The sequence below is a fragment of the Amaranthus tricolor genome, chromosome 8 (assembly GCF_026212465.1).
Source record: "Amaranthus tricolor cultivar Red isolate AtriRed21 chromosome 8, ASM2621246v1, whole genome shotgun sequence".
Lineage (NCBI taxonomy): Eukaryota > Viridiplantae > Streptophyta > Magnoliopsida > Caryophyllales > Amaranthaceae > Amaranthus > Amaranthus tricolor.
In genome coordinates, this window is record NC_080054.1 from 9988354 (window position 1) to 10001934 (window position 13581).

Genomic DNA, 13581 nt, shown 5'->3' on the forward strand with positions numbered 1-13581 from the left:
CTCCTGAAACACGCAAAGAAAGTTTGCTCAGGAAGACATTTGAATCTTGCACGTGGTCAAACAACTTTAAGAGTTAAGAAGGAATGTGATGGGTCAAGTTCTCTGGAATTTAGTGGTAAAAGAAAACTTAAAGAGTTCGACCAAGATCTTTCGAGAAGGGAATTAGTTTCCATGGTTATTATGCACGAGTATCCATTGTCTATGGTGGATCATATTGGGTTTAGGAGGTTTTTCGAAAGCCTTAATTGCAATTTTAAGATGATTTCTAGGTCCACATTAAAGCGAGATATCATGAAGATGTTTAAAGAAGAAAAACTTTCTCTACATAAATTGCTCGAGCATACTGAAAGTAGAATTGCAATCACTACTGATATGTGGACTGCAACCAACCAAAAGAAGGGTTACATGGTCATAACTTCGCATTTTATTGATAAACAATGGATCTTACGAAATCGCACCTTAAGGTAAACATGTAAAATCTTACTTATTTACTCATGTAATCATGTTACTTTTAATTTTATCATTTATCCTTTGACTAAAACATATGTTATATTATTCTATATAGGTTTTGCTATGTGCCTTGTCCTCACACCGGAAGTGTTATTGCAAAGGTAATGATGGATTGTTTGTCTAAATATTGTTTAGAAAATAAAATATATGCTGTTGTTGTTGATAATGCCACTACTAATGATGCAATGATGAAGATTTTAGTGGATAAGTTTGAGAAAAGGTCTTTGATGCTTGAGGGTGATCTTTTGCATTTACGTTGTAGTGCTCACATATTGAACCGAATAGTTCAAGATGGATTAGGGGTTATTAGTTCTGCAATTGAAAAAGTTCGTGATTGTGTGTCTTTTTGGATGTCAACTCCTAAAAGAATTGAAAAATTTGAGGAGGCTTGTTGTTTTTTGGACTTAGTTAACATTAAAAGGCCTAGTCTTGATTGTAAAACAAGTTGGAATTCAACCTACTTGATGCTTAAAAGTGTTTTGCCGTTTAAAGAAGTGTTTTCAAGGTTAAGGCGAGTGAATAAAAAGATGAATTTTGTTGTTCCTAGTGATAAGGATTGGGAATTAGCTGAGCTTGTTTGTGATAAGTTAGAAATTTTTTACAGTACAACTAATGTTTTTTCTGGAAGAAAGTTTATCACTATCAATCTTTTTTTCCGAAAGGTTTGTTAGATTAAGCTTGCTATGCGTAGGTGGTTACAAAGTGATATTGAAATTATTAGATTGATGACAGAAAATATGCTTGAAAAAGTTGACAAGTATTGGGAAAATATGTGTGAACTTTTGGCTATTGCTACTATCTTAGACCCGATAAATAAAATGGATTGTGTGGAGTTTTATTTTTGGAAGTTTTTTGATGTTAATGAGGTTGATATGCAATTAGCAAGAGTTCGTAGGTGTCGTGATAATTTGGTTATGGAGTATCAAAGGAAATGTGATATTGTGAAAAATGTGAATGATGTTGGGCAACGTAGGAAACGACCTGCACCAAGTTCTATAGACGGTGCACAAGATGAATTTGCTCAATCTAAGAGAAATAAGGTTAGAAAGGTGAAGAGGTGTGAATTGGATTTTTATTTAGAGGAAGAACCATTATCGGATGATGAGGATTTGGATGTCCTTTATTGGTGGAAAGTAAATACGAAGTATCCGACTTTGCAAAAGATTGCGAAAGATATTCTTGCCATTCCTGTTTCTTCCGTTGCTTCAGAAAGTGCTTTTAGTACCGGAGGAAGCGTTATTAGCCCTCATCGTTCAAGACTTCATTCACAAAATGTGGAAGCATTAATGTGTTTACAAAATTGGATGATGGAAGACATAAAAGGTAAAAGTCTAAGTTTTAATGATTTAGTATTGGTTTTGTTTTTGGTTGGTGATCTTAATTTTTTTTTGTTTTTAAAATCTTTTTCTAAGGTTCTTCAGAAGATGCTTATGCTTGCTCCACAATAATTGATGATTCAGATGTTGATGAAGAACAACAAATAGATTCGATTCAACTAGTACGCTTTAACTTTAATGGATTTATTTTGATTTACTTTTTCTTTATTGAAAAACTAACTTATAATTGTTTGATATTTCCTTTAGGATCTTGATGAAGTTGAAGATGATTGATCAAAATTAATTGTAATTTTTAATGTTATGGAATATAAACTATGTTTCTCATTTAGTCTTTTATATTTGATTTTTAATTAAGTATTTAGATAAGTGTTTTTACGTTCTAGTAATTATTTTGTATTTGAATTTCATGGACTCGAACAAGTGTTTGTAATACGATAATAAGTTGCTTACAAAAATACAAAAAGACTCGAAAAAGGTTCAATTTTGACAAATCAAAGACATTTTGTATAAGACCCATTAAGGACCCTAGACCCTGTTAGATCCGTAGGGTCCGGGTCTGGGTCTGAAAATTCTGGACCCTTAGGGTCCGGATCTGGGTCTGGATCCAAAAAAAATAAAAGGGTCGGGGTCCGGGTCTAGTCAGACCCGCTCCAGACCCGCCCCATGACCATCCCTAACTATGAATAATCCCAAGCTTTGAGGTGCATTTTCCTAAAGTAAACCCGGTTACCGGATGACTTGCTAAAGCAAGTTTTATTTATTTTTGAAAAAAAGGTAAATTAAAATAAATGTCGAAAAAAATGTTAAAAAAAATTTATGATTTTTTTTATTATTTAGAATTTTTTATGTAAAATTCAAAATTTTTGTCTAATTTTAAATTAATTTTTCGTTTATTTTTTTGGTGAATTATCTACTATAGTAGGTTATCGGGTTACCCAAGTTTAATCTAGATAAATACCCCTTAAAGTTGGGTTTATTCTTGGTTAATCAATAGGTGGGATTATTGTAGGAAAATCAAGAATAGATATAATTATTTTAGATAATTTTTTCTAATAATAATAACAATAATAACAACAACAACAACAACAACAACAACAACAACAACAACAACAACAGCAATAATAATAATAATAATAATAATAATAATAATAATAATAATAATAACAACAAGTTGGTACAAGACGCAACTTGTGTTCTTTGCAGTAACGATATTGAAACACACGATCATCTCTTCTTTCAATGCCCATGCAGTGTGATGATATTGCAGCAAATAATGCAGTGGATGGGATACTCAACACCCCATTCATTGCATTCCATCCTCCATAAGTGCGGAAACATCAGGGGGAACAGAATGAAGAAGCGAGCCTTACTAGTTACAATTGCAGCCACAGTTTATGGTGTTTGGAAACTACGGAATGACGTTATTTTGAGGAAAAAAGATATCTCAACTACAACACACATCGTCAATCAGCTCAAGTGGAGTTTGAAAAATAGGCTAATCCAATTGTGCAAGGAGAATGATAGGCAAATAGAATGGCTCCTTGCTTTGTAATCTTGTTCTTGGAATGATGCTACAAATGATTTAGCCTTGATTGGGAACCCTTCCTAGAAGGTGGCTTTCGCTAGTGCCCATGATAGATAGGCATCATTTTGTTCCGTTGTATTTGTACTCGAATCTTGTTTTTGGTGTAATATAATTTTTCTTACTTCTAAAAAAAATAATAAAAATAATAATAGTCTTTCAAAAAAAAAATAATAATAAGTAATAATGATCTGATCTAATTTGGTCTGATCTGATCTGCTCTGAACTGGTCTGTTCTAATCTGATCTGGTCTGATCAGGTTTGATTTGGTCTGGTTTGATCTGAAAAAATCTGATTTGATCTGATCTAATCTGGTCTCATCTGATCTGATCTGATTTTAATAAGAATAGGTAATAAGTTCAAAAAATAAGTTGAAGAGAACATGTTCTTAAAACACATTCGGTCAAGGGATCAACAGGCTGGGTATCGTGTGGCCCACCTTTATGTTCCATTGCTACCATAGGTGGAGAAGGGAGGAACCCGACTCTGAATAGAATTCGTTGGAGTGGATTGGACGACTGGGCTCCCTCTGAAAGCCAATACCTGTAAATTGTAAGGTCAAACAACTAAGCATGGAACGGCTAGTTAACCAATCAAATCCAAAATCTTTATGCGATTCTGTGCAAAATAGCATCTTCAGTTCATCCTTATGAGTTACAAGTAGCAGATTAAAACATTAGATACAAGAACATTTTATTACCCCTAATGCCATTAAATGTCTCGCACCTAGGGTGGGGTTTGGGTGGTCGGTGTACGCTTCCTTGCTCGGGTTAATTATATCACTAACAAAAAATATAACTCGCATATCCCATCCTCCTTTCTTCCCAACAGTCGCACCTTTTTTTCAAAACAGAACAAAATCTTTTTCACTTGTGTGAAAGTGAAAAGACGTATCAATATGAAGGTCATAGTTGCATGCCATAGAGAAAGTAATAAACAACAAAACAATTCATTACAAATAGAATGACAGCCCACCTTCCAAACAACAAAGAAGATAAAAGTAACAAGTGAAAAGATGGATACTTCTAGTCACTGTAAACCAAAAATAAACGAGGCCTGGTTTAAACAACTCTCCCAACAGTAGCATAGAAGAATCATATTATCATGAAATTCATGAATGCTCATTTAAAACCAGCTACATATATCACCTTTCGCTAAAAGAAGCATATATAAGAAGTTGACACCTGCATTCAAAGTCCCACTCCTCGCATAGCGGCTAGCATAACTCCTCTTCCTTATGCCTGGACCAGTGCAGCCCATAAGGGAGCCACGTACTCCAATCTCAAAAGAGTTGAACACTGTACTAATACTTGAAAGAAAGCCACCTATTTGTGGTCTAACCCTATCACCAATCTTTACCATCAAGAACTTGTCGCTTTCTTGTTATGGTTGTTGAATCTCAAGCACTCATGTGAATAGGAAAGAGAGAGAAGATAAGAAATTTAGAAGAGAAGAAGAATATTGTTCTATTTCATTATATTTCATAAACTCTAATACATCCTTTTTATAAACTCTAATACATCATTATGTTCCCTTTTATAGTACTAAGACTATCAATAGCACACATTTATAACTAATTACAATTTTACTACTAAATATACCTATAACATATCTTGCATCTCTTTACCATAAGACCCTGTCAACAGAAAATCCACATATGTCGGTAATTTTTGATTCCATGACAAATGAGTTTGAGCACCAAAGTTGAAACTCATTATTAGTTCAATCTTCTTTGCCAATAAATGAGCAAGAAACATTATTTGCTTTGAAAATTGTGCTACAGTACTTACCCTTTTCCCTACATTTGCTTGGATTTTAAGAGTAACATTGTGATTTTGAGACTCAAATTGTTGATAATGATCAAGTAATAAGGCATCTTTATTGTACTTATTCACCGCTTCGTGAATAAAACTGAAAACATGCATAGAAATCTTCCATCTCTTGATTTTTAACAACCAAGGTGGGTCAAGCACTTCTTTAGTATATTCTTCCCAAAGTTTTCTCTTTTTCTTGTACATCTCATATCTTCTTTTAACCTTCTTGGAGCTTGATAGCACTCTTGACAAAGTACCAATTTCCGCAACGCTCTCACATTTTGTACATACCCATTGATAAATTTCTCTTAGCCGATTCTTAGTTTAGAGAATACAACTTTCAGTTGAATCAACTTCAAGAATTTTCCCATGTTTTGAAAATAAATTTTCAGGTTCAATTGTCACAAAATATTCATGATTTTTAACTAAATCATGTTCACTCATGTCATCAATCACACAATTAACCAAATCACCATCCATATGAACAAAGCTTTAGAACCCAACTTAGTTTTTGCACATGAATTCATATGATCAACATTTAAAGATTCTTGAGTATCAATTTTTAAATCGCACATTGCTAATTCTTGAATGGTATTTACTTCAATCATGCTATTGAACATCTCTAATGCTATCACGTAATCATTTCCTTCATCATATACTACAATAAATTCCCAATTATCGATAATATGTTGGCAATTATGATCAAGAATTAGTTCATTACACCATTCACACAATCTTTTTTTTCCAACTATCAAAACATTCATCTTTCAAAAGTTTTTAAAAGATTTGATAACCTTGTTTTGTTTGGCTTCTTTAAGTTGTGGAATAATTGATTCTTCAAATTGTATGGTTTTGCAAAACTCACCACTCTATATCTTTGCAACCACTAGAAGAAGTCTTTAGTTTGGGGAAAAACTCCAAGAACTCAAAGGAACATGGAAATGTATTTTCACAAACAAGTTGTGTGCAAGATTTGACAATGGCAGAATTTTGGGTATTTTCAATTAGAAGAGAATATAAGAGAAAGAATACTGCTATTAGTGCCAAGGAAAGAATGGCTCCGATACCAATGTTATGGTTGTTGAATCTCAAACAACCATGTGAATAGAAAAGAGAGAGAGAAGAGAATTACAACTAAATATGTTCCCTTTTATAGTACTAAGACTATCACTAACACTCATTTATAACTAATTACAATTTTACTGCTAAATATACCTATAACATTTCCGCGACTACAACCAAGTAACTAAATAATGTGTTTAATTAACTTGTCAAATGTCATTGTAACTGTACAAAATGAATCTTGATTTTCCTATTAAAAATTAACCAATGCAATCAAACTTAATGATTTATAGACATTAGAATTCATTTTTGGATATTTTGTCAATTATGCCAAAAAGTAACTTATATTTTCAATTTTGTCAAAAGTACCTTATATTATCAGTTTTGTCAAAAAGTACCTTTTATCTAATGTTTTATCAAGAAGAACCTTATATTTTCAAAATTGTCAAAAAGTACATTAAATTTTCAATTTTGACAAAAAGTACCTTATATTAATCGCATGGAAAGAAAAACAAGAGCAAAAGAACACAAAAAAACTATTTTGTAACAACAACCAAATCTAAAAATCAAATAACAATTTTCTTTTGTGAAATTTATTATGCCAACACGGGGAAAAGAATTATATGCAAAAGTTCATAACAAGTAAGCAATTAAAAAAACAATAAGAATACCACTGAAATCAAAGATATAAGAATAAGTAATAACATTCCAAGAAAGAGCTTGTCATATAAAAATCATGAAATAAACATGTATTTTAAAGAGATGGCAAAGGACACAAAAGCCTCAGTCTAAATCAGAAACATAGTTAGGGAAATAATGCCATAGCAGCGTCACTTATAAGTCCATCAAGAGGTGCATTTTGCTTTTCAGATCAAGAAAGAGAAACACATGCTTAATTAATAATCCTAAAAGCTTAAAATTAATGTTACTGCCAATAATTTTTTATCTCGGTTCAAATATTAACAAGGAAGTCTAATGATCATAAAGTGCTCAACAACAAATGAGTCTCTCATTCAAGTGTATTTTTTATGAACGGTTTGCCTTAAAACATATGAAGTTAAAATATAAGACATGAGTACTACTTATCTCTTTCAAAAACATTTCTCATATATGGTTAAATTGGGAAGTCCCTAGAGAAAGAAAGGAAGGGGGAATAAAGGAAGTCCTTTCTTCCCTTTTAAAATTCTACGGCTTGTGAATAACCAATTTCATCAGAGAGAGGATACGAAGGATAAATTCTATCTTATTCTAACATTCAGTCTTCGATCATAACCATCATAAGATATTAATCAACATGGGCTCCAAAAGATCAGCTTACGTCACATGCCCTAGTTAGGATCCTACTCTCATATTTCCTTTTACATTTCTTTTATAATCAATCATCTTCCGTGTGTAAAAACTAAAAAAACTTATCCCTGCACTTTGATGAACTAAAGGGATAGGTTTTGTTTTGACAGGACATGGCTAGGTTTGGTCTTCAACATACTGGATATAAATTAAGCAAATGTTTAAGGAGAAAATAATAGGCAAGCCCACAAGGCACATAATCCTGATGAAATAATATTGAAGCATATAATGCACTAAAATTAGAAGCCAAAGGGTATTTTCATAAATAGATTCCTAATAGCGCACAAAAGATGCAGGCAATGTAAGCCATTTGCACTTGGTGGGTATTTGACTTACAAACACCTTAGAAAATGTGTTTTTCAGCATACTCTAATTCTCTCCAGGCCCAGCCCTTTAACCTAATATATGTTATAAAGAGAAGATATAGTATGCGACTCCAACAATCAATTAACTAATAAACATCACTATCGTCATATGTCTGTGCTTTCAAGTTCCAACTTTTAAATACCTCAATCTCCCCTGCAAAAACATGGCTTTCACGTGCCTTTGTAGAAAAATAAGAAAACAATGAAAATTTGTTCCAAACACATAACAAAGAACTAATACCACTCTAATTAGCTTGCATCAAATGAAATAGGATGTTCTTTTTACAATGCGAAAAAAAGAAGAATGGTTTTATTACATTTCATTAAATAGCAATCACTTCAAGTCTCTAAGACTCCGGCCAAGAAGTCATACACATGTACACAATCTCCTTTCTTGAACTAAACTCAATAGTCTTGTCATCTCAAAGGTTGATTAATTCAAATAATGGGCATCAGTCACCAATCTACCATATGTACTCCTAACTCATAGGATTGTTATATATGAGTACAATTTGGATTAAATTTTTACACCAATCCCCATTATTTTTAATTCTCTATCTCAAGTCAACAACTCATATACTCAATCCGTCACTTTGACTTACTACACTTTCCTTTTAAAGTAGTCCTTTGATTTCGAAAACCAATATATTATGATTAACACGCATTGACCATACAATTATGAAAAAAAACAAAAACATTAAGTCAAAATCACTTACTTCACTTTATCAAAATTTAGCCCCGTTCTCTTCTGCCCATCCTAACCTAGAAATACCAAATCATTCAATCAAAAAGGAATTTATTGCATTATCAATAAATGACTGTAACAGGTTTCACCTGTTAAGGTAGGTGTAAGGCATGTTTCTGTGTTGAGACACCAACAATGGCAGTACCTTTGTTGTAAAGAAACAGATTCAGAAGCAAAGAGACATACGGATAGAAAACAGAAAACAGAAAACAAAAGAAAGGAATTGATGTTCTTTTATTACTCACTTACCTATTTGCAATATAGAGGAAGCATATATATACACTTGAGTTTAAGGACACGTGCTGTTTCATTAAGAGACACGTGCTGCCCTATAATTAACTACAACAAACCTTCCCCCTTAACAAAGTTTAACTTGTACTCAAGTCTATTGGATGACAAAGTGAGGGAATTTCTCTTCAAAACAAATTGCATCCTCCCATGAGGCCTCTTGTGCTGTGAATCCTTCCCATTGAACAAGGTATTGCACCACAGCCTTGTTTTGATGCCTGACAACTTTTGTTTCAAGGACTGTTTGAGGCTGAATTTCTACTGAAACATTGTGATTATGTAGCCAATCAGGAATATGGGATGCTACTGGTAAGGTCTCGTGAGATTTCTTTAGTTGAGAAACATGAATGACATTATGAATTTGAGCATTAGTAGGTAGAGATAATTTGTAGGCCACTTTCCCCACCTTGTGAATTATCTTGAATGGGCCAAAATATCTAGGAGACAACTTGAAATTATTTCTGACTTACACAGATTATTACTTATAAGGTTGAAGCTTCAATAGCACCCAATCCCCTACTTCAAAGGACCTTTCTAACCTATGACTGTTACATTGAAGTTTCATTATGTGTTGAGCTCTGGTCAAATGAAACTTCAAGGTTTTGATCATCTCCTTCCTACGTTGTAAACTCCTGTCTACTGTTGCTATAATAGAGTCTCCAGCTAGATAGGGCAAATGCACTAGTGGAGGCTGACCATACACCACTTCATAGGGGGTCTTCTGAATGGAGGTGTGAAAGTGTGTTTGTCCCACCACTCTGGTAGAAGTAATCATATACACCACTGCTTCGATTTCTCACTAGTCATACACCTAAGGTATGTTTCCAAACATCTATTAACAACCTTAGATTGGCTGTCTGTTTAAGGGTGATATGGGGAAGACAATAATAAGTCTGTGTCATACAAGGAGTTTAAACCCTTCCAAAAACTACTCAAGAAGACTGGATCTCTATCACTGACTATCGACTTAGGCCATCCATGTAACTTGAAAACATTATCCAAGTATGCCTGTGCCACATCAATTGTTGAATAAGGATGAGCAAAAGCCATGAAATGACTATATTTGCTAAGCTTGTCCACCACCACAAAGATAACTTCCTTACCCATGGATTTAGGCAAACCAATAATGAAGTCCATAGCAATATCATACCATACTTCCACAGGAATTGGCAAGGGTTGTTAGGGAGGCCAATGTCTCTAGTTTAGCTGTCTGACAAACCATACATTCTTTGATGTACTGTCTCACATGTTTATTTAAGCCCGTCCACTAGAAAATATTCCTCATCCGTCTGATAAGGTCCCTGCCTGAATGTCCCCCTTTTGGTGAAGCATGTTGCCAATTTTCTCCTAAATTGTATGTCAGGGCTCACCACAATCCTCTTAGGCTTCCTAAGAAACCCCAATCTCAATGAAATCTATCTTGTAATTCTTCCACAATAGTTATCAGGTTATTGTCCAAATGATTACTTTGCTTGATAAGTGTCTCAAGATTAGTATCCACCAAAGAAATGGCCATGTGCAGTAACTCTGATCTTGTACCCTAGATAGAGCATCTGCAACCTGATTCTCTTTGCCACATTTATACTATATTTCATGATCAAAACCCATGATCTTAGACAACCAAAATAGTTGGAATGGGGTGGAGATTTTCTGTTCTAACAACCACTTCAAACTCTTTTGATTAGTGTTTATAATGAAGTGAGTACCACTACGATATTGTTCCCACTTTTGAACAGCATGAACCAAGGCTAATAACTTCTTTTCATATACAGATAATCTTTGTCACCTAGGGCCTAAAGCGTTACTTAGGTAAGCTAGAGGTCTCCCTTGCTGCATTAGAACAACTCCAATTCCACAACTTGAAGCATCAGTCTCCACTATGAATGTCTTAGTAAAATCAGGAACTGCTAGGATGGTAGCTGATACTAGGGCATCTTTTAGTTGCACAAAAGTTGTTTAAGCTTTCTCACTCCATTGAAATCCTCCCTTTTTTAGCAGATCATGTAAAGGTCTACTCAATATTGCATACCCATGGATAAACTTCCTGTAATACCCTCTAATGCCTAAGAAGCTTCTTAGGTATTTAATGGACTTAGACGATGGCCATTTGGCAGCCACTTCCACTTTTCTGAAATGTATTTCAACCCCTTGAGATGAAATGAAGTGCCCAAAATATTCCACTTTGGGTTGAGCCAACGAGCACTTGGTCGCCTTAATGAACATTTTATGCTGCCTCATCAATAACTTTGTGAAATCCCATTGTATGCGTCACATGGTCCTCAACCATTGAATGCCAAGTACAATGTCACATCCTCCCAAAGGTATAAGGAGAACCTCAGTGTGGAAAAACTTCTTGTTCATTACCCATTCAAAATCAGAACATTTATAATCACATACTATGTGATTTCCATCTGCTACAGTAATTGCCTAAGACCTAACCTTTTCTATCTTACAACCAAAGTTCTTAGCAAAAGAAAAATCTAGAAAATTGTTGGTACTTTCAGAATCCACCAAGATGTGAATTCTTGTGCCATTTATCATGCCTACAACCCTCATGGTATGGAAGTTATGGTCCCTAGTAAGAGCATTCACTAATATCTTTGGTTCCACCTCAAAAGGGTCAATCTCTTCACTGCTGTCTCCTTCCTTCTGCAAACAACCAGTTACCTCCATAGTAAAGATCTGAGTTCCCCTAAAATTACAATTATGGTTTTTATCATACTTCTAATCACAGAAGTAACACAACCCCTTGGCAATTTTGTCAGCCTTCTATAGAAATATGTGGAAAGGTTTTATTTGGGAATTTATTGGTTGTACTAGGAAGAGGCAATAAGGGTGGATTACTGGCATTGGTTTGAAAGGTTGGTTTGTTTGATAAAGGTATGTTAGGTATGTTGGGTCGTGAGGGTATACATTAGCTTATTTGAATAAGGCTTTGCTATTATTTTGGCAGCAGTATAGGCTTTCGTTTGATCTTCTTGTAATCTTGCATACGTAATAGCATCAGAAACAGAGGTGGGGTTAAAGGCTATAACAAAAGGTTTAGTTTCCTCTTTCAACCCTCAAAACTTTGCAAAATATAGGCATTGGACAAAGAGGGACCAAATTGTATTAATAGTGCCCTCAAGTCCTCAAATGCATCTATGTAAGTCTCCAAAGAATCAGTTTGGTTAAGTTTGTTAAAGCTTTCCACTACATCATCCCCACTGTCATCCTTAAACCTGGCTGCCAAATCCCATATAAACATCACATTCCCCATGTGACCTACTAGCAAGATAACTAATAACCTAATATTCAGCCTTGCCAACTATATACAAAGATGCTAATTCCACTTTTGATTCTTCAGCTATATTGCATTACTTGAAATACCTAGTACATTTCTTAACCTAATTCCTAGATTTGAGCCATCAAACGTGGGACACTGAAGTTTAGGGGGCATACCTTGGGGTTTGGAAGAGTGGCCTTAATAATAGTGACTCCTTGGTATATTAGAAGAAAATTGATCAGTTATCTCCCTTAACATTTGCATAATCTGTTGTATATTCTTGGTTTGATCATCCAACCTTTTCTCAAGTGCCTTAACTTGTTCTTCCATTGCAGTTGTTCTTCTAGTAACAGAAGCCAAAATGTCCTCTTACACACGAATTTTTACAAATAAACAATTAAGAATCTTTTAGAAATAAGATTTCTTGAAGAGGTGAATTGAAATGAAAATTGAGACAGAAGGAGAGTGAACAGTGTGGCTCTGATACCAATGTAATATGTTTCACCTGTTAAGGTAGGTGTAAGGCATGCTTGTGTGTTGAAACACCAACAATTGCAGTACCTTTGTTGTAGAGAAATAAAAATAGAAGCAAAGAGAAGAGCAGAGAGACAGACGAATAGAACACTGAAGACAGAAGAAAGGAATTAATGTTCTTTCATTAATCATTTACCTATTTACAATATAGAGGAAGCATATATATAAACTTGAGTTTAAGGACACGTGCTGCCCTATAACTAACTACAACAATGACAATAATCATCTAAAATAAATTAATCAAAAAGCCCAAGATGTATTTTTGGAAAATAAACAAAATGGTGAATAAAGAAGTAACCCGGAAGAGGATTATAGTAACCAAGAACTTCAAGGTGGTTACTATCTCTAGGAGACCTACTATTAGCCGTCATAACTCTATAAAAGGGCTTATTTTTACACCCAAGTCTAGATAAACGAATTCTTAACGCCATTTTCACCCCTTCTTTTTCAATCTGTTTGAAATTATATCATAAATAATAAGTGGGTATTTGAACTTCAACAAAGTGATGTGATACAAAATCAATAAAACTGAGAAATTGGTTGAAGAGGGATGAATCTTCCAAATTAGAATGGGGATGGTTGGATGAATATGACAAAGGTGCTATTCACTAATCCGATCCGAACCAAGCCGTTATAGTTCGAGGGTTCAAAGGACTAGGTTCGATTGAAAATTTTAAAAGTAAAAATAAATTGTGATTTGGTTTGATAATTTACATGTTAAACTAGTACTCC

The 13581-nt window shown here is 34.2% G+C and overlaps 1 pseudogene; it reads right to left on the minus strand.

Annotated features, from left to right (window-relative positions):
• Positions 1-3625: 3625 nt before the first annotated feature.
• LOC130821503 (30S ribosomal protein S16-2, chloroplastic/mitochondrial-like) lies at positions 3626-13280 on the minus strand (annotated as a pseudogene).
• Positions 13281-13581: the final 301 nt, after the last annotated feature.